This window comes from Haliotis rufescens, unplaced genomic scaffold (assembly GCF_023055435.1).
Source record: "Haliotis rufescens isolate VD_foot unplaced genomic scaffold, xgHalRufe1.0.p SCAF_85, whole genome shotgun sequence".
In the NCBI taxonomy this organism is placed as follows: domain Eukaryota; kingdom Metazoa; phylum Mollusca; class Gastropoda; order Lepetellida; family Haliotidae; genus Haliotis; species Haliotis rufescens.
The window spans coordinates 112301-136163 of NW_025964378.1; the positions used below are offsets into that span (position 1 = coordinate 112301).

Sequence of the window (23863 nt, forward strand, 5' to 3'; positions counted from 1 at the left end):
GGTTATCATCCTGGACCTCCTCAGCACAGATCCCCAACACCCCTTACCTACCTCCTTAACATGGATGACCTTGAACTTATTGCCAATGGAGGATCCTCACTCAAAAAACAGATTCTCCTTGTCGAGTTCTTTTCCAATGATATCGGCATGTCCTTTGGACTCGACAAATGCAACATTCTTCATATGAAACGTGGCAAGGTAGAAGAGGGAGGATCAGTCAGTTTCCTTGGAGGAAGAGTTATTGACCATCTCGTGGAACTCCAGAATGCCCATATGAAGGAAAAACTTCGGGCAGAGTACTAATGTAGACTTAAGAAAATCTGGAGTTCAGAGCTGAACGCTCGCAATAAAATAAAAGCCACAAATACTTATGCTATACCCGTCCTTTCATAGTCTTTTGGTGTTGTTGATTGGAAAAAACAAGAAATTCAGGGTATTGACACCCTCACACGAAGAATCATGTCAGACAATAGATCCCACCACCCCCGCTCTTCCCTCAATCGCTTATATTTACGAATCATTATGGGAAGACGTGGTTTGATTAACGTTGGGGCTCTTCATGATAGAATTGTTTTGTGCATTTTTGCACACATTTATTTGTCTGATGATCCTCTTGTGAAGCATGTCAAGACTCATGATGAAAACAAGGCATTCAACAGTTTTCTAAAACGAGCAAAGGAAGTGGGGCATAATCTCAATGTCGGTGTTGATTTTGTTGATGGTTCTGTACTGCTGGACGGTACAGAAATGAGTGTCAACCAAGCGAAGTGCCATATCAAGTCGGCCCAGACTCAGTTTTTAAAGGAGGGGCTATCTGAACGACCACTGAATCGAGTTCATATACAGTGTGTTGAGAAGATCAGCATTCGTGCAGAGTCCTTTGCTTGGATGAAGCCGTCTGGCCTGAAAAGTGAAACAGAAGGCTTTCTGTTTGCTGCTCAGTACCAGTCACTTCCCACTCGAAACCATCAATGTGTGATTGTGCATCAAAATATAAATATGAAATGTAGATTATGTAATGCATTTAATGAGACTGTCCAACACATTGTGAGTGGATGCCCAGATTTGGCACAAACACGGCATCTTAAACGACATAATGGTGTAGCTCGATCATTTTATTACCGGCTTAGCCATGCTTGTGGTTTTGACACAGAGGTCCACCCATGGTACGACCCTGAATATGTAGCGGGCGTCATGGAAAATGATAAATACAAAATTCTTTGGAATAGGCCCATTTACAGTCTCAGACGTATCCAGGTCATCAAACCTGATCTTGTCCTTTTTGATAAATCCAATGAAATCATTTATATCATTGAATTTTCTGTCTTCTTTGACAGTAATGTGATTGACAAGATTGAAGAAAAACATGGCAAATATGCGGACCTCGCTTTCGAAATGTCACGCTTGCATCCCAAATACCAGGTTGTCCGACTCCCCATTGTTCTCGGTGCCTTAGGTTTGGTACCTCCCAATCTGTTGACTGACATTGGGAGAGTACCCGGGTTTGCTTCTAAGAATACAGCCCTTCTGACAATCTGGGTAATGCAGAAGGCTGCAGTGTTGGGGAGTCTTCACATTCTCCTAAAAGGTCTGTGTGTTTTTGACCAGGCAGCGCTTCCTGGGAAAAGTCCCATTCGCTGTCTGGGCTGCGTGTAGAGGGGGCAAGGGCCCTGAGAGGATGATGAGCCGAACCAGCCTGGCTGTGCCAGTATCACCCAAACCCTCTTTACTGCATTTTGTTATTTTAATCTGTAAATAATAATAATAATAATAATAATAATAATAATTAATCGGATTGTCCGGCCTTGGAGACTAATACAAGGATCTGGCATTGTATTCTTGTACCAACTTTTAGCCAGTGAATATCCTTTAAAACAGGACTTCTGTGGTTCCATTTTTTTGTCATGGCGTGTCAGCTTGATGCGGGAGATCCGTCGTGATGCAAGCATTAGACCTTTACCTCTTTGGTGAAACCCATGGGCACGGGTATGGAACGGACAAACCTAGAAACATAATCAGGGCGAATCTGGATTCAAACCCACAATCATAGGTGTCTTGAACGCCTAAGGGACGTTACCCTGCACAGCGAATAGCGGCGCCTTAAAGAACTGGACCACCCGTGCTTCTCTTAAAACTAAGAAACCACACATATTAAATATTTTGTTGGCGACAAAGAGCATACAAGACAAAACATGCAAAACATACAGACAATACATTTCTAGAACAAATTTTGTTTGTTACAATATTGCCAGGAATCCGTACCTCCAACCGATTTTACTTTTTTAGGAAGTCCGATTTATCAGTGTGTAGGCCTGTTGATTGTAAATTGATTTGTGACAGGTAATTTGTGAAACACGTTCCCAGTGTTTTGTGACTATAGGATTGCTATAGGTCCGCACCCTAGATCAGCTATTGATTTACAGCTCAGAGAATCCAATGACATGGGTAGTCAGCGATCATTCTGATCAGACTTACTGGGGAGCTATGTGGCAACAGTCCCCGAGTACAGGTGAGTGTTGTCTATGTGGTTTACATTTTCCATAAAACTGCTGCATCTATGTATATGCTTGTACCTATAGAGTTTGATTTCCAATTAGAATAGTCAGCCAGCGTGGGGTCTACATGGACATCAATTATGTTTTTCATATAAATATTTCTAAAACGTTTAAAACAATTAAAACGTGATGTGTGAATATGTTTGTGTACACACACACACACTGTAACACACACACTGTAACACACACACTGTAAAACACACACACACACACACACACACACACACACACACACACACACACATGAGTGAGTCTGAAAATATGAATTGGAGAAAAACTTTGCAACAGACATGCATAGGTTTAGTGCTATCCACACCCGCCTTGCCCCACACCGCCTCTGGTCTCTGTGTGTATGGTATGATATTGCCCCCCCCCCCCCCCCCCCCCCCCCCCCCCACACACACACACACACACACACCACCCCCACCCTGTATATGCTCTGGTAAAGCTCGGCATATTCCCAGTAACATCAGGACTGTGTCTTATCTGTAGCTGTAAATGTGATGACATTGTTGAGCACCAAATGCTTTACTGTGACGGTCTAATGGAACAGAGAAATGTGCTTAGTGAGTCTCTATTTGACAATGTTAAATTAGCCAATTAGCCTAGACATCTATCTCAGACTTGAGGACACGTCTACTGATGACGTCAAGATTCTGACATACCTCGGGACCATTACAGATGTGGTCCAGGACATGACACTTGACAGCTGGGCAACATTCATGAGTATCGTGGCTAAACATGTCAGCTCATGGAACTTAACATCCATATTGTATGTGTGAAGCTATGTCACACATCATGTAAATACAGTTTCATGCATCACTTCATTACTGCTTACCCAGTTCAATCTGTATTTACTGCTCTCCAAATCATTGGGGGAAATAAAGAGTATTCATTCATTCATACACACACGCACTCATCATAGATACATACACACATACATACACATAAACACACATACACACTTACCTCACAGTTACATAGATGTTTTTTATGCTCGTAATATCAACACAAATGGAAGTGATGACTTTAATATATTAATATTAATCCGACAATTGGCTTTATCCGACACTAATGATGGGAACCGATTAAATCAGTGCTATTTAGACCCGTCAATCCGACAGTCTCGCATTCCGACTCCGACACAGCTATTTTGCAACGAATTACCGAAATCACTGATTAATCAGTCTCGTTAATCCGACACAGTGATCAGTGTACTCCGTGGTCATCTGCCCGCGAGTACACAGCCCGTGTTTTGATGCGATACGAATCGGCTGGTAGCTGCGTATTACAACGGCTGCAGAGATAAACTTGCTTCACCAATAAACAATTAATGCTTTAAATAAAGAAAACAGAATTTAATCCATGCTTAGATTACCTCAATCTCATTAAAATCAGGTACAAGTTCTCGCTATCGCCGAGGACATCCGATTACAGGTCACGTCAGAACAACCTTTCGCGAACTATGACCTACCAATGAAATTAGTAACAGGAAGTCAACGTTAGCCACTAAGAAAGCAGCTTTCTAAGCTTTGCGATACCAGTTTCAAAGTTGCGACTTCCATTCCAGACTATGCTTTTTAAAGTATTTTGAATAAGTCATACAGTCCGTAACAGTTGTTTTGTGTTAAACTTTAGAGGTTGCATGATTAGAAAACATATTCCGCCAACAATGTCACATAACAATATGAATATTTATTTTATATTTTTGTATTACATGTTTGAATCGTTATCTCTCGGGAAGCTGTCCGATTTTCGATCACAAACGTTGATACTACTTAATTTCGTTTATCCGACATACTCGTTAATCCGATATAATCATATGCAACCATCGATGTCGGATTAACGGGACTTTACTGTATATTAATAAATACAATGTAAGCTGCTCGCGCAACATTTGATGTTATGGTCATAAGAAAGCTATGTCAGTTATTCATTCATCTTTAATGACGATATTATTCCTGTTATAGGTCTATCAACCTAAACCCTTAGAAAATTATACGACAGTCGGCCTATAAATTGATGATTATAGCTTTAATAATGATGGAGACAGAAAGCCGAAGTGTCCCGCAAACATGCAGGAAGCTAATCAATTAATCAATAGACATCTTTAATCGATCAGAAGGTTCCGGTAATTTGCTGATCACGACACAAACATGAGATCATGGTATGATATTGTTCTTAACCAATTAAAATTGATCTATATGAGGACATGTGACAAAGACAGGCCAGGCCCAAACACTATAAAATGATACACTGTCAACACACAAGAACTCGTTTTTGGTCAGTAAATAAAAATATATACCCCTTCTAAGTAGAGAAAAGGAGCGTCACTCGCAATCTTGTCGATTTGTTTACATTCGATATACAGGTCCATTTCTTTATGGTACGCTTATTGACAAGTACATTTCTAGTCATAGATTGGTAGATAACACATTACATTTCTACACATGTACAAGTCTTCTAAGTTCGATTAATGTACCTTACTTATAATATCGACAGTTCATTCAGCGAGCTGGAAAAAAGTTACGAAACCCTGGCGGAAGTAGATTTCAGCTGCGGGCAGAATCGAGCGAGTCACCTGATTGGCTAAATATATGTTGATACTGTGACATAGGTTCACTATTGTTGGATGCTGCTTACTCGCACGGTTCCTAGTGTGAGATTATATATTACCTACTTGTAACAATTGTTATCATACTTCTAAGATAGAGTCTGTTATTATTCGCAGATGGAAATTCGAGATGAATACAGTCCGACAGTTACTGGGTTTCACAATACAAGAAAACCTTCCTTACGAAACATGAGTGATATATGATATTATATTTCAAGTAAATATTTATGCAACGTTATTTTGTGCAAGCCATACTTTGTCTTGTATACCGTTTAAGAGATAGATGGATATATAGAGCAGGCCGAACGAGAGTTGCTCGCGTATTGGACAAATGTCCGTAAAGACATTAAAATGCTAATTCCCCATATTAACATATTTCGGCAGGATTCCCGCACGAAACGATCAATGTTTCCGTTTATTGGTTCAATTAGTCGTTCGCTGTTTGCTACTGCTACAGTCGAGGATGTTGAACAACTGGCGCAGTACGTTAAACAGTTGTCGTTGCATGCTGCTAATACTTCTCGTGCTTTCCAAGTGCAAGTTCGTCGGATGTCGTCATTTAAGGCTAAAACAAATGAAAGCATTTCATCCGTTCTCGCGGATATTGAAACAAACCAAAACGATATTAAACTAGTCACTGAAATACAAGATGTGGAGAGATTTATTTTTATAAAGTTGAAAATCGTGTAAGAACGCCTCACGTTCCTAACTACAATTAGACAAGAAATTGATGAAAAGTATTTGGGCATTCGACAACTAGTTAATCAACGATTGAGTCCATCTTTACTCCCAGTTTCGGAAAGCTTTACAAACGATTAAAACACATGTCAATGCAGAATACCCGTTGTTTCACGTTGCACATAAGGATCCATGTTATTATTATCGGGAACGCACAGTTCACTGTTCTCAGACCTCAGATTCAATTTTAATTTCGCTTATTGTTCCTGTCCAGATTGTCCAATTTTTCATAGTTCGAAACCAAACACATCGCTCACATGCGCACTTGCTGTGTTTTCACAAGACGCACAAGAAATTAAATGCTTGTGCACTACTCAATTCCGATTAAATGGGCTGCGTTCGATGGCTCTCGAAATCGAACCAGGCACAATTCTTTTAACTGGCCTAAAAAAATAATACTAACGGGTAAGGGTCGCATTGAGAATCGTCCAGCTTGTCAGATTTGTATATTTAAAATTCCTTGTCACTGTGCGTTGAAACTGGATGAATTCGACATAGACATGAAAATTCATTATTGAGAAAAAAAGACAAAATTATACCCACCTAATCCTTTGATGTCTCCATCTTGAAAAAAACATTTACAACCCCTTCTTGAGGATTCCGCTTTTAAGATCCCACATTTATCAATTGATGATAAAGTTTTCGATGAAATTCGTAGAAAGGACACAACATTTCAAGTTGATTTACGCCTTATTTCACAACGTATGAAAAAGGCACAGGTCATTTCGGATAATTTAATTGATGGTAATTTGTTTGATTCACTTCCACCCTACGCTTCAAATGGGGATTAAACCAACCCATTTCACTTAACGGCAAGCATAACCGCGGGTTTATTCCTTTTTCTCTTAATAATTGTTCTTTTCTAATGGATTTAAGTTCGACGCTTATTTTTACTTTGACCTTACAGCAGGTTCACCAACTGACGGTTTGGCGATTTGGAAAACACACCAAACTACACCCCTCCAAAGTATCCCCCTCCTTCATTTATGTCGTTGTTTAAATCCACTATTTCAATGGATGTTTTTCTGATCATATCATATTTCTAGTACTTATTTTACTTTTTCCACGACTCAAAAAGTTCAATCGACAGGTTATATCATTTGTTTTACATTTGTTGAATTCTTGTGCTTGTCATGAAATTATGATCTCACAATTCTATCTTTGTCCCCGAGACCTCACGTTAACGTTTACTAATTTTTGTATTCCTTACTTTTTATTTACTGTTCGAGTGTCAAAATTTGCAAATTCAAACCCCGACACAATCTATATATATCCTAGGACGTATTTATGTAAGTTGGCTAATGGCGTTTCTATTAAAACGATTCCTTCCTTCCACGACAGGTGTTTTTATGGTACTTCAACATTGTGGAGTCGCTTTTCCATTGCCTCTGACATAATTCATATATTAACTGTCATCTGCCATGAGACGATAATGATGATGATTCCCTTATCTAGATAGGTTCTTCTTGCCCGTAATATTTCATTTTGTAATGGCTTTGTTTTAACCATTTGACGGACCAGATATTTGTGAGTGTTACAAACGCTTGTTAGTAGGTTACGGTGAGAAAATCAGGCTATAAAATGATTACGAATTCGAAATATAATTTTATATGATTTTATAATTTTATCTGTTAAATGTTCCATGATCCAAAGTAAATGTAATATCTTGTGTTAAGTATTAATGTAAAGTATCATACCCTTTACAAATACCGAATCACAAGCAGAAAGTTTATTGCTACTCATTACATCTCATTATTGTGACAATATTGAATTAATTACTTTTCTATAGAGACAAGCCCTGTATTTGGAATTTGGTTCTCTCATGTGATGGTCCTTGGTTACATAGCGTTACATGATCCTACTATTGCAAGTGTATATCTTCTATACTCGCACAACGTTCAATTATTATCGGTGCTTCAATGTGTGCTCTCAGTCCATCTCATAAATATATATGTTGTTCGTTCTGGTGTTATTAACTACAAAGCATTTACTGAATGTTGTAAGTTAGAATTTTATAATAGCTTACACGACTGTACAGTAGGAGCAGTCCATGGGTTTTTGCGATTTGTTCGTGCTTATCAATGTACTGTCGATATTATATGGGCCAACGCAATTGAATATGTCATGAGTAGTTCACAAATTGGACTCATGCCGTCATGATATTTATATGCATATAGGCAAGGTCTAGGCTGTTACTTTTCCCATAGTATTATTGTCACGGGCAGCAGTCTGAGCTAAAGGTGTCCCATTCGTTGCGATCAGATGAACCCCATAAGGGATTGTGAGCAATTAAGTTTCCCAAAACTAAAATTGGTTTTGGAACCTGCCTCATTTCTGACAATAAATGAACCTGAGAGGGTTTGGAACATACTTGTCAATTCACATAGAGAAGCTTCATAGTTTAATAGATTGAGATAACTTTGGAACATCAAAAGGAAGCAGGTCAGTGTTTGAAGGTGAATAGATTCCATCCTTCTTAAAGGTGAAACGGTTTGCCTCAACTGCATCCTGCATACGTAAGTGGAGAGATCAGCTAGATCTCTGTCCCGGACAATTCCTTTGCTGAAGTTCTGGGACTTGCGTAGATAACATGCAATAGGGATATTTGCAAAGGATTTTGCTTCCATGAGATTTGCTGCCTGTTCTCTTTACACATTCTTTGAGAATTGCACCAGAACTAATTTTATTGACATTTTTGACAGTTCCAACAATACCCTGAATTGCTTTTTCTGATAGAAAAGGAGAACATAGTTTGGTTTTCATATCTCCCTCGTCATCAGTATCATCTATATGATAACGTTTTTGTCTTCTTGGGTGTTGAGCAGCCATGGTGGTATAGTTTATGTTTCAATTTCCTGACTCCCCACCTACCATTGAGTGTCAACAAGAACGCAAATGCCCGTGGGCCGTGGTGTGTTTTCCAAATCGTCAGTTGGTGAGCCTGCTGTAAATAAGGTCAAAGCAAAATAAGCGTCGAACTTAAAGCAATAACAAAAGAACGATTATTAAGATTAATAGGAATAAACCCGCCATGCTTGCCGTTAAGTGAAATGGGTTGGTTTAAACCCTATGTAAAGCGTAGGGTGGAAGTGAATCCATCCAATTACCATCAATTAAATTATTCGAAATAACGTCCTACTGCATAAATTCTAAACCTATAGGCGAAAGCAGATTAGTGTTACCAAATTTCAAAGATTGGGCTGCTCACGAGAGAATCATCACGCAGTGTAGGGTTCAGTTAATTTTTTAATAACACGTCCCATTTTAATTCTGGACACCCAATAGTCCAGAAACTCTACGGCCTCTGCCCAGTCTCGCTCAAAGGTATTTACAAAAATAAACATGCTGTTTTCATGGGAATATACTAAGGAAGAAAAAATGAAAAAAAATGTTCAAAAACTCAATATTTACACTATGTCGCCCATGGGCAGGTCCATGGGCGAAGTGTGGCCCATGGGCAAGCCCATGGGCGAGAAGATGTTCCTTTACTTAAAACCCATGCTATTGTTTCGCAAATACATAAATGTATTTCTTTCATGTATCATGACACACAATTTAACTCATTTTAACTTAATTCAACGATTTTATAGCGATATTGAAATATTTCGTCCATGGGCGAGAAAAAGGTTTGGCCCATGGACAGGCCCAACGGCGAGAATATTTTCCTTTGCTCAAAACTTGTGGTTTTGTTTCGCAAATACATGCTGGTGTTCTTACAAATTTCATGATATATAATATGACTCATTTTAACTTAAGTCAACGATGTTATAGGGATATTGAAATATTTCGCCCATGGGCGAGAAAAGGTTTGGCCCATGGGCGAGAATATTTTCCTTTGCTCAAAACTCATATTTTAGTGTCGCAAATACATAAAGGTGTTCTTAGAGGTTTCATGTCACACAATTTAACTCATTTTAACTTAATTCAACTATCTTCTAGCCTTAATGACGAGAAAGTTTGGCCCATGGGCGAGAATATTTTTCTTTGCTCAACATTTTTTATATATATATATAATTTAGTTTCGCAAATACATAAAGGTGTGTCTATAAGCATGACACATGTTTCAACTCATTTTAACTTAATTCAACTAATTTGTGGCGTTATTAAAATATTTCGCCCATGTTTTCGTCAGTCCCTTTAAAGCATCAACTAACTGTGTGCAAAGTATATTGTATCGTGTGAAATATACTTTATATTATCTCTTTACGTTACTATTAAAAAGGGGCCTTTGGTTGGATGTTTCCTTTATAGAAATTCTACAAATGTCACCTGTTTTACATATTGTAGCGATCTTTAATGAATCCGGCCTTACCTCTCAAAACGTTTTGACAGTTTATGATACGAATCCATGTGCGTGTACTCCAATTCATTGGAGTCATTTTCCACAACGTAAAAGTTTAGTTAGTTTCTATTTCATTTCCCATTTCATGTCCCGTTGATACATCACACTGGGCAATTACATGACACTAGGTATGCAATATACAGGTACGCGTGCGCGTATTTTAATGGAAAAAAACTATTCGTCTTTTATTGCATAACGTTTGGCTGAATATCTTACATTCTAACGAAACCTCGAAATAATTATTTAATTACATGCGTTGTCGAACTGACCAGTGGGAATTATGTTTCAATGCGATTGAGGAAAACGTGAGTGACTTTAAACCGCACAGATGTATCTTCAAATGTGTTACATCTATAGATTAGTATTATATCTACCTATATACCACTTTATAATGTCACGGTACATCGTATTTAAAAAAAACAAGGGGCTCAAAGTGAAGCACTTTTACCGTATTTTCTTAAGAAAATCCAAGTCAGAAGTGTTCGGTCCGACTTGGCCCGTGCTGTCAAAATCAAATTAAACCTCACAGATGTGTCATCAAATGGATTCACATCTATAGATTAGTATTATATCTAGCTAAATACCACTTTATAGTGTCTCAGATCGCTGTACTTAAAGAAAACAAGGGGCTCAAAGTGAAGCCCTTTCCCCTCTATATTCTCAACATAGTCTCTATCAGAAGTGTTTGGCTTGTGTTGGGTCCGACTTGGCCCGGGCGGTCCAAATCAACTTTAAACACACAGATGTATCTTCAAACGTGTTTACATCTATAGATTAGTATTATACCTACCTATACACTACTTTATAATGTCCCAGTGTATCGCATTTAAAGATATCTGAGCCGTTAAAGTCAAGCACTTTTACTGTATTTTCTAAATACAAAATGTCAAAATCAACTTAAACCTAACAGATGTATCATCAAATGGATTCACATCTATAGCTAAGTATTATATCTACCTATATACCACTTTATAATGTCACGGTACATCGTATTTAAAGAAAACAAGGGGCTCAAAGTGAAGCCCTTTCCCCTCTACATTCTCAACATAGTCTCCATCAGAAGTGTTTGGCTTGTGTTGGGTCCGACTTGGCCCCGGCTGTCAAAATCGACTTTAAACACACAGATGTATCTTCAAATGGGTTTACATCTATAGATTAGTATTAAATCTACCTATGTACCACTTTATAATGTCACGGTACATCGTATTTAAAGAAAACAAGGTGCTCAAGGTGAAGCCCTTTCAACTCTGCACAGGGAAATAGCGGCGCCTTAGACAACTGGGCCACCCGTGCCACCGACACACAAGAGACTCAGTAACATTCACGCACCATTGGGAATATCAAAGTAAGTTTATACAGCAAACTACGGTTATAACGAATTCAAAGGGAACATTAATTGTAGATCGTAAAAATTTAGTTCGCAAGACAATGGGCAATGGGCAAGCATCGTGTCCTGGAGATGATGGAATCAAATTTCACACCAACCGTCAACTATGGCAAAACTCAACGATCGTGTCAATTATGCAAAGTGTCATTAATTTGACTTGGGGTGTGTTATTCATGATGCAGTGTAATATGATCTGGACAGTAAAGCAGTAGAATAACGTGAAACAAATTATTCATGATAATTTCTGTCGTTGTGTTAATTGCTATTCACAGTGACAAACATAAACAGACGGCATACTATCGTTGTCACAACATAATATCCCCTTGTTCAAGTTGGCGATATAATTTATTCATCTGGAAGATATTGGAATTCAAACCACAGTGAATTACGCTACACTTCAGTGCATTTTTACAAAATAAATCATATGAAACCCATACCTATTGCTGATGTGATCTCTGCTGTCACGTTGTCATTTGCCGGTTTGGTTGTCTCAAACAACAATCAGTAACGTAATCAGTGGCGTTGCTTTTCAGAGGCCTATTCGGGTGCTATTGTTGCCTTACAGTAATAGTGATCGCTAAGCACGCCGCAGACTCGAGTTCCATTTCAAATGTGTATCTTACTCATTCCAGAGAAAAAGTGTGTCAAGGTAAACACAACAGGTTCTCGGGATTTAGATTTAAGTCCCAAAAGGAACAGAGGCTGTGTGTGTTTTGACTAAACACGTTATGCCATATAACACAAGGCGGGATCTCAATATCCCAAAATCTAAAAAAATCCAAAAAAACTTTGTATTTATGTTAATGTTTTAATTCTTTAGTTACCGCGTCCCTTTCGCGCGTCAATGCGTTTATAGCAATTCCACTGTTGTAACAATCGTAATATCAAACTGGTGCAGAGTCTTGGGGAAATGTAATGACTGCAATACAATCAAGCATGTCAGAAGAGAAATGTCGTTCCTTTTGTGAAACCATTAAAGTCTGTAAGTGATCAATCACATATTCTTATTTGATAATATTTCTTAAGAAAATACAGTAAAAGAGCTTGACTTTAACGGCCCAGTTTTCTTTAAATGCCATACACTGTGACATTATAAAGTGGTATATAGGTAGATATAACACTAATCTATAGATGTAAACACATTTGAAGATACATCTGTGTGTTTAAAGTTGATTTTGACCACCCGGGCCAAGTCGGACCCAACACAAGCCAAACACTTCTGATAAGAGACTATGTTGAGAATGTAGAGGGAAAAGGGCTTCACTTTGAGCCCCTTGTTTTCTTTATATACCGCGATCTGACACACTATTAAGTGGTATGTAGGTAGATATAACAATAGTCTATAGATGTAAACACATCTGAAGATACATCTGTGCGGTTTAATTTGATTTTGACAGCCCGGGCCAAGTCGGAACGAACACTTCTGACATTGATTTTCTTAAGAAAATACGGTAAAATGCTTCACTTTGAGACCCTTGTTTTCTATAAATACTGCAATCTGTGACATTATAAAGTGGTATATAGGTAGATTTAATACTAATCTATAGATGTAAACACATTTGAAGATACATCTGTGTGTTTAAAGTTGTTTTTGACCGCCCGGGCCAAGTCGGACCCAACACAAGCCAAACACTTCTGCTAGAGACTATGTTGAGAATGTAGAGGGAAAAGGGCTTCACTTTGAGCCCCTTGTTTTCTTTAAATACCGCGATCTGAGACACTATAATGTGGTATTTAGGTATATAATACTAATCCATAGATGTGAATCCATTTGATGATACATTTGTGAGGTTTAAGTTGACTTTGACAGCCAGGGCCAAGTCGGACCGAACACTTGTGTGACTGTAGAGAGTATAGGGAGAAGAGGTCTACTTTAACCAACGTGTCTGCTTTAAATACGACGAACAGTGACATTATAAAGTGGTATTTATTGAGATATAGTACGTTCCTATAAATATAAACGCTATGCCGACAGATGGAAATTTGTATCACGAATGCTAGAAGTATTTGATACGTTTTAAATCTTATTTCGGTTAACGATTGCTCTTTTACAGGTTAGCTAGATCAGCGACGCTTACACACAGCTCCACTTTCTGGTTTTCAAGCGATTTACTCCGAATTACTTAATTATGGTGCACTTGTTTGTTTGGTGATTGTTCATTCATGTGATGTGTTTATATTGCATCAATTATATGAAGGTATGATCGCCGATAATGAAGTAATTAGCCAATAACACTTTGGCCCGTCTTGGCCCGGCCCGACGTTTAGGCAATGCCCTGTACATGTATATTTTTTGTGGATACATGTATTACATATTTTCGTTGATATGTGGATATATTAAGCACAAAGTTTATGAAAGATGAATTGGTGCCTTGATATATATATTCAACGAGAACGAATCTTGTATTTTCTCCGCGATCCTGATGTGTATCATCGTTTAATGGGTCATTCATTAAAAGTATGTTGTGAGGCGATATTAAAGGAGCCGCTCAATTTACACAGTGTCGTCCGTTTCGCGTGAACTACCACCCTGCCCTGCAGTAAGAGTTTTGTGATCGGTACACAAATATATTTGGTGCGATGTCAGTGTGGAAGGAGTTTGAATTACGTCCGCCACTGGCCACAGAAATCCTCAAAGTAGAGTAACAATCAACAAGGCCAATGCCGTACTAATAACCTAGTGACTCGCGTAACAACGGCTGTCAATCTGTCTGCTACAGCTACAATACCATCATCCCTGTCACAACTGGCGTATTAACGGCTTATTCAAAATATTGATTGTAGAAACGTCGTGAACAGACTAAAGTACGTCGTTGTCAGTCCTCAACTGGATGTTACCTTCCTTATATCATCTAACAGCCCTGTTTGTGAAAATATGTACTAGACATAAGATTTAAAGACTAATTAAATCAATTGTAAGACCGCATAGACCATAAAACCGAATAAAATATGTCTTGGTATCATCTCTTGTGTATTAGATGATGGTAATGACCTGAAATGTTATAACGTTAGATTAAGAAGGAGAAACACTGAAGTGTTTAACAATACTTGGAAACATGAGCAATAAGATGTAGCAGCATAAACATGCATGGAATAGGGAAAATGGTGCAAACAAATTGAAAAGGATTTTAATACAAAATTATTTAACTAAATAAGTTGCCTGAACAGAAGGGGTACCCAAACTTGTTTGACAGTTATTCGTGTGTTGTAGACAGTCGAATGGGACTCATGTGTGTACGTAGGGTACGCATATCTATTGCCAGTTTTAGTACTCATACACTTTCTCTTTTTGTGTTGATATGATTTTTTTTTTCGTACATGATATGATTTCATTTTTATCTTTGGCTGCTATGTTTATATATGTTCGAGTAGCTGTCTGTCCCTCATAAATTGACATTGTTCTGCCTCGCAATTGCATCTCTTGGCTACAGGAGATCTACAGCATATAGGGGATCTAACTGCAATTCTTGTTTTAACCAAGCCCGGGTTTGACATTCCAGTAACTGGATTCAGGTTGATTGCAAGATATGCATACCTCGTCATAGTGATTGTTGTGATTGTTTTGTTTGTTTGTTAGTTGTATAACGCCGCACTTAGCAATATTTCAGCTGTATGACGGCGGTCTCTAAATAATCGAGTCTGGACCAGACAATCCAGTGATTGACATCATGTGCATCGATCCACGAAATTGGGATACGATGACATGCATCAACCAAGTCAGCGAGGCTTGACCACCCGATCCCGGTAGTCGCCTCTTACGACAAGCGCTGTAGCCCTTTTACGCCAAGAATGGGTTGTTGAAGATCTTCACGGGTCCATTGACGCAGGGATTTGTGTAAAGTCATTCAGACAGCATACAATACCAACTCAAAAATTATACTCAGTGTCTCCGCAAAGTAATATAGTACAGTACTTAGGGTACATGTGAGATTAAACTCAGGTTAAGGAGATGTTTAATCCATATAACGTGTTATCATTCTACCTAACAATGTATTTAATGAAATGAATGCAAAACAAACTCAACGGCTAAAAGGTTTAATTGAAAAAAGTACCCCTGGTCTTGCCTAATAAAACAACTGTAACCCGACACAGATTAAACGCAACTTACAAACACAATCATAATCTGGTTAATCTGTATCACTCAACGAGTTGGAGCCGCTTACTCTGCCCACAGTATGACAGTATTGGGCAGCTCGGTAATCAGGAGGTAAAACCAGGCAGGTACACTGGTCACACTTGACTGGTCTGACTGATGATTAGGTCGTGTGTCAATTGGGAGTGAACCATAGCAAGTAGTATCTGCGAAACAATTTGCTCCTTTTATGGGACCGATTAGTGTTATGACCATGGGCCTCGGCATAAGCGTGGTGTTGGAAGACAAGTTATACATGTACATCCGATATGGTGACTGTTTTTCGCTATTCATATTCTAAATACATTCATAATAGTACAACATTTTAGTTCTCCTTGAAACTTTACAATCACTTCAATACGTACAATTGATTGAACGAGAACAAATGATATATTGCAGATTATTAAATCATTGTCTCTATTATCAGCCGCTACGTTTGTATCGTTTGCATTGTACAAAGAAATATTTTGTCTGTCCTTTTGCAGATTTAGCCCCAGAATGTGCTCATTCGAAGTAGGAACGAAAATTATTGCTTATCATGAGTATATATGATACAGTTAAAAGGTACTTGTACACTGTAGACGTATTCACTTTAAAGTCGTATACGACCTTCGTGAGCGAGTTGAATGATCCAGGTTAATTGGAACGAAGTCTAGAAAGGGTTATAAAGTTTGGTAATGTGTAGGTTTGTTAAATATGAATTTTTTAATTCCTTTTTTTTCAATATGTAAAAACATAATTATGCGCTTAAAAACAGAGCTGACTTGATGGGAGATATGGCGTTAGCCACCTGAGATTGTCTGTTGGACACGGTTTAACCTTACTGTGTCCTCACCCAGGTTGTTGTTACCGTTGTTATAAGGGATTAGGAGCTACGGCTCATTGCATTTTTTGGTTACAGTCTGTATCACTAAAGTGGACATGTGCAGGTGAACTCTGTTCAATTAGTATATGAAATGCCCAAAAATGTGAACTCCAGACAATAATAACCTGAGAGCAAATCCACGTGCGTCTGCCTTTCCCCTCGTTCACCTTCGAAATCCTTGATTATTATATCATGCCAGAGTTCTGAAATTCAGTGACAATGTTGCTGAACGGTAGAATCTGATGGACGTATTGTGCAGAACCTGTTTGACAATGTGGGTTCCAGGACCACTAACACTCTGAGCTGAATTTTTTTTGGTCCTAACCGCCCCAACATCTACAAGTTTGTAAGCTTGTAGACATCATTAAGAAGAAACTAACAGTCCCATGCTGAGACATTTCTCAAAATTCAGGCCGGTGGCAGGCTGCCAACAAAGAGAAGAAAATATCGCAACACCGACACAAGTGTTTTCTCAGTCAAACAAAGAACTTACGACCGGCAGAAAACAACTCCAGTTGAGTATGCCGATGCTGTATCTCAACCGTGTTGGCCTGAAAATTTAAACATGCTAATTAAATCCATAATCGAAAAATTATTTTTAATAGAAACCGTATCTTAATTTGTTCTTACACTGTATCATATCGTGTATTTCATCTGTATATGTGTAATGAGTATATGTATAAATGACTACACTTATACCGCATATTCTGCAACAGACTATAATTAATCACCTTATTATTGTCTCTCCATTTACCATGACCGACTGCACTAATACCCTTTTAACAGTGGACACCGATTTCAGTATACATGTAGGCTTTTTGTTCAAAAAGGAATGTGCAGGAAATTATATGTAACAATTAACTTTGTACTAATTACATGTTTGAATGTTATCAGATTTGCGTTCTTAGATACAGTGATGTAAGCAACTTCTACAATTAACAATACATGTATATAATAAAATACAAAACTCTCTGTCGGAATTTTTTGTGGAAATCATTCGATCAAGTAAAAATGACTGCGTGACAAGACGAATCAACTATTTATACCCGATAAAAGAAACTACCTTATTTTAGGAACAGTGCTATGACAGGACATTTGAAATTTTTAACAAGCAGATACATTAAAGACAGTGACTAGACTACATGTACGTAATCCGTATCAATCAAAGGTGTAAAAAAACTGAAAATCATATCTGTCGGAGACCTACCAAATTACCAAGTTTTATCATTACTATATTTATTACAATGCAAATACTTTAGTGATACATTTTTCAGAGGAGAGGGCATACAAACAAGTATATTGCTTCCATGTGTGAATGCAGGTTGTACTTGGCATCTCAGTTCTCAGTTTCATACCGGTTGTATATCTGAATTTGTATATGATACCATGCGTACAGCATGAGAATTACATGCTATTCGTCAGTCTACAACACACATAACACGGTCAAACAATTTTGGACACCACTTTTGCAAGTTATTTAATACAATAATGTTTTATTAAAATCTATTTCAATTTGTTTTCACCATTTTCCCTATTGGCAGTCGTTGTTACGTGCGTCACTAGGTAATTAGTATGGCATTGACCTTGTTGATTGTTACTATACTTTGAGGATTGCTGTGGCCAGTGGCGGACGTAATTCAAACTCCTTCCACACTGACATCGCATCAAATATATTTGTGTACCGATTACATAACTCTTATGGACAGGGTAGGGTGGTAGTTCACCGGACGACACTGTGTATATTGGGCGGCTCCTTTGATATCTCCTCCAAACATACGTTTATTGAATGACCCCATTAAACGATGATACACATCTTGATGAATATTTCAAGGCACTAATTCATCTTTCATAAACATTTGTTTGTCTTTGTGCTTAATATATCCACATATCAACGAACATTTGTAAAACATGTATCCACAAAAAAACAAACATTTTCAGGCTAGGTGTTTGCCCACAGCAACACCTGCATAACTGTTTATTCACTCGTGGTGTGGTAGATCGTAATTGACCGACAGCAGGTATTGTAGAATCACTTGTAAATAACGCCGGCACTGTAATTAGATACAACGTCCTAATGAGAATATGAGAATTATCATAAGAGGGCTGTTTTTTTTTTCCGAACTGTTACCATTTTCATACCCCAAGTGGCAATGCAGTTAAAAGGTGCTTAAGTGTCACAATATTCACTCACGTTTTCCTCAATCGCATTGAAACATAATTCCCACTGGTCAGTTCGACACCGCATGTAATTAAATAATTATTTCGAGATTTCGTTAGAATGTAAGATATTCAGCCAAACGTTATGCAATAAAAGACGAATAGTTTTTTTCCATTAAAATACGCGCACGCGTACCTGTATATTGCACGCACATGGATTCGTATGATAAACTGTCAAAACGTTTTGAGAGGTAAGGCCGGGTTCATTAAAGATCGCTACAAAATGTAAAACAGGTGAAATTTGTAGAACTTCTATAAGGAAACATCCAATCAAATGCCCTTTTTAAATAGTAATGTAATGATATAATATAAAGTATATTTAACACGATACAATATACTTTGCACACGGTTAGTTGATGCTTTAAAGGGACTGACGAAAACATGGGCGAAATATTTTAATAACGCCGTAAAATAGTTGAATCATGTGTCATGCTTGTAGACACACCTTTATGTATTTGCGTAACTAAAACTGTTGAGTAAAGGTAAATATTCTCGCCCATGGGCCAATCTTTTTCGTCCAGAGCGAAATATTTCAATACGCCGTAAAATAGATTAATTAAGTTAAAATTTGTTAAATTATGTGACATGAAACTTCTAAGAACACCTTTATGTATATGCGGCACTAAAACATGAGTTTTGAGCAAAGGGAAAGATTCTCGCCCATGGGCCAAACCTTTTCTCGCCCATGGGCTAAATATTTCAATAACGTTTTAAAATAGCTGAATTAAGTAAAATTGTGTTACATTATGTGCCATGAAAATGGTAAGAACACCCGCATGTATTTGCGAAACAAAAACATAAGTTTTGAGTAAAGGAAAATATTCTCGCCCATGGGCCAAACCTTTTCCTCGCCCATGGGCGAAATATTTCAATATCGCTATAAAATAGTTGAATTAAGTTAAAATGAGTTTAATTTTGTTACATTTTGTGTCATGATACTTGAATAAATACATTTAATGTATAATTTGCGAAACAAAAACATGAGGTTTGAGTAAAGGAACATATTCTCGCCCATGGGCCTGCCCATGGGCCAAACCTTTTTCTCGCCCAGGGGCGAAATATTTCAATATCGCTATAAAATAGTTGAATTAAGTTAAAATGAGTTATATTTTGTGTCATGATACTTGAATGAATTCATTTAATGTATTTGCGAAACAAAAACATGAGTTTTAAGTAAAGGAACATATGGCGACATAGTGTAAATATTAAGTTTTTAAACATTTTTTTTCCATTTTTTATTCCTTGTTATGTTCCCATGAAAACAGCATGTTTAATTTTGTAAATAACTTTGACCGATACTGGGCAAAGAGCGTAGAGTTTCTGGACTTTTGGGTTTCCAGAATTAAAATGGGACGTGTTCCAGCTATAAGACGGCGGTCTGTAAATAATGGAGTCTGGACCAGAGAATCCAGTGATTAATATCATGAACATCGATCCACGCAATTGGGATATATGACATGTATCAACCAAATCAGCGAGCCTGACCACCCGATCCCGTTAGTCGCCTTTTACGACAAGCATAGTCGCCTTTTACGGCAAGTATCGGTTGCTGAAGACCTATTCTACCCCGGAATCTTCACGGGTCCATTCTTTAAAGTATCAACAGGCGTCAGGCAAGGATGCACACTGTCTCCGACTTTGTTTTCGTTATATATTAACAACCTGGCAAATGAACTTGACGAGTTGAATGATGGAGTTACAATTGACGCGATGTGCGTTTCTGTTTTACTCTACGCTGACGACATAGTTCTGATTGCCCCTACTGAGGGGAAACTACAAAATATGCTGGATGTTGTATCAAGTTGGTGTAGTAGATGGCGTCTCAGCATTAACAGAGATAAGTCCAACATAGTGCATTTTAGACTAAATAGTGTTGGTCGTTCAGTCTTCCAGTTCAACTGCTGCAACGTGCTATTAGATTATACTCGCTCATACAAGCACTTGGGATTGTGGTTTGAAGAACATTTGGATTTGAAGTATACTATCAAGGAAATAGCTAAATGTGCTAGCAGGGCCTGGTCCCTTCTTATCACCAAGTACAGGCAGTGTGGTGACATGGCTTATGATGTTTTCAAAACACTGTACGAGTCAACTGTACAGCCTATATTATTGTATGGTGCGCCTATCTGGGGACTGTATGGAAATAAGTAATGCACAGCAAAGAGCATGTCGTTTCTTCCTCGAACTACATCAAATATCGCAGTACAAGGTGAAATGGGATTGAAATCTTGCCTTACTTGTCAGAGAGTTGAAGCCTTCAGATATGTTGTCAAACACCAAGTGACAGACTTACTTTTAAACTTTTTAACTGGTCTAAAGGTAGGAAAGGTTCCTTTCCCAGTAGTGTTCTGAAGCTGGGTAGGCAATAATAGATAATGGATATTCTGATATCACCCGCATCCATCAAGAGAATTGTGTCCCAAATTAAACAGCGCCTCTACAGACTGGATGAAGAAAAATGGTTTACAGAATTGTGGAATGACCGGAGAAATCTTAATTGTGACAACCTTCGCACTTACAGGCTGTTTAAGAAGGATTGTTGACCGGAGCCCTATCTACAAACCATTATATCAAGAAATAAGCGACGAAATCTCACTAAATTACGTTGTGGTAATCTACCCCTCCACATTGAGACTGGTCGCTAAAACAAACCTCCCACTCCACTTACTGAGAGACTGTGCCCTTTTTGTAATCATCTATAATCTGAAGTTCATTTTCTTTTTTATTGTTGCTTTTATGATGATCTTAGGTTTGAACTTGTTAATCTTTTAGATTTATATCATCTGATAAGACTTTTACTATGTTAATTGATAAGACTTTTACTGTGTTAACTGACGTCATGTCAAGCTCTGACGCCTCGTTAATCAAACTTTTAGTATCAACTATTAATGAAATGTTTAACAAGAGACAGCGTTTTACATAATATATGTCTTAGTCGATTGATATCTGTATATTTTAATACATTTTAATCTATTTTATTGTTCTATTAGGTAAGAATTACTAGTGTATATCTGTTTTAAAATAGTGTCTCATAAGCCTAGCTAGGCTGGATGGTATGATGAATTTAATATGACGTATTCTTATTGTTTCATGCAATGTGACACCTTAAAAAACTATGTCTGTTTGTCAGTCTGTCTGTCTGTGTCGGGTTGCAGGTGTTTTATTAGGCAAGGCCAGGAGTAGTTTTAAATGAAACCTTTTAACCGTAGAGTTTGTTTTTCATTAATTTCATTAAATACATTATTAGGTAGAATAATAACACGTTATATAGATTAAACATCTCCCTAACCAGAGTATAATCTCACATGTACTCGAAGTACCGTACTATATTACTTTGAGGAGACATTGAGTATCATTTTTGAGTTGACATTGTATGCTGTCTGAATGACTTTACACAAATCCCTGCGTCAATGGACCCGTAAATATCCGGGGTAGAACAGATCTTCAGCAACCCATTCCTGTCACAATATATATAAGGTATTTGCCCACAGCAACACCTGCATAACTGTTTATTCACGCTTGGTGTAGTAGATTGTAATTGAACGAGAGCAGGTATTGTAGAATCACCTGTAAATATGGCCGACATTGTAATTAGATACAACGTACCAATGAGAATATGAGAAGTATCATAAGATGTCTGTTGTTTTCTTTTCCTGAACTGTTCCCATTTCACACCAAAAGTGGAAATGCATTTAAAAGTTGCTCTTGTGTCATAATATTCACTCAAGTTTTCCTCAATCACCATTAAACATAATTTCCATTGGTCAGTTCGACACCGCCTATAACTAAACAATTATTTCGAGATTTCGTTAGAATGTGAGATATTCAGCCAGACGTTATGCAATGAAAGACGAATCGGGTTTTTTTTCCATTAAAATACGCGCACGCGTGCCTGTATATTGTACCTGTATACCTAATGTCACTTAATTGCCCTGTGTGATGTAACAAGGAGACATAAAATGGGAAATGAAAAAAAACTAACTAAACTTTAATGTTGTGGAAAATAACGCCAATGAATTGGAATACACGCGCATGAATTCGTATGATAAACTATCAAAACGTTTTGAGAGGGAAGGCCTTGTTCATTAAAGATCGCTACAAAAGGTAAAAAAGGTGAAATTTGTAAAACTTCTATAAAAAGAAACATCCAACCAAAGGCCCTTTTTAAATAGTAACGTAATGAGATAATATAAAGTATATTTCACATCATATAATATACTTTGCACACAATTAGTTAATGTTTTAAAGGGACTGACGAAAACATGGGCGAACTATTTTAATAACGCCACACATAAGTTGAATTAAGTTAAAATAAGTTGAATCATGTGTCATGCTTGTAGACACATCTTTATGTATTTGCGAAACTAAAACTGTTGAGCAAAGGAAGATATTCTCACCCATGGGCGAAATATTTCAATAACGCTATAAAATAGTTGAATGAAAAATAAGTTAAAATGAATTACATTATGTATCATGAAATTTGTAAGAACACCTGTATGTATTTGCGGAACAAAACCACTAGTTTTGAGCAAAGGAAAATATTCTCGTCCATGGGCGAAATATTTCAATATTGAGTTTTTGAACATTTTTATTTTCATTTTTTCTACCTTAGTATGTTCCCATGAAAACAGCATCAATCAACTCCCCCTCTCTGGGCCGAAAGCTCTGTCCACTAAGGTGGCAGTGTAACAATTTGCGACCTTTTTTTATGTATTTGAACGTACTTAATTTCTGGACAGTAACAGGAACATTATATCTTACAACATGTCAAATATTAACATAATCATTCCACATGACACTAAGTAATATTTTACTCCCAGCTTGCCAAGCACTGACAAAAAGACACAACAAAACCTAGGTCATACAGGCTTTCCAAAATACCAAGCGTTTACATAAGCAGAAAATAATCCAGTGGCGATGATTTAGGAATGTGAAATATATTTTAAGAGCCAAACGTTTGTTCAAGCCTTATGAGATTATTATTGCGATTGAAATACACTGGAAAACGGATCG

The 23863-nt window shown here is 37.6% G+C and overlaps 1 protein-coding gene across 1 annotated transcript in view; it reads left to right on the top strand.

The window, feature by feature from the left end:
• Positions 1 to 2409: 2409 nt before the first annotated feature.
• LOC124146919 overlaps positions 2410 to 23863 on the top strand; it is a 56809-nt gene continuing 35355 nt past the window's right edge. Inside the window, exon 1 of the mRNA XM_046517482.2 lies at positions 2410 to 2509. The gene's annotated coding sequence lies outside the window, so the exon portion shown is untranslated. The remainder of the gene's footprint in view (positions 2510 to 23863) is intronic.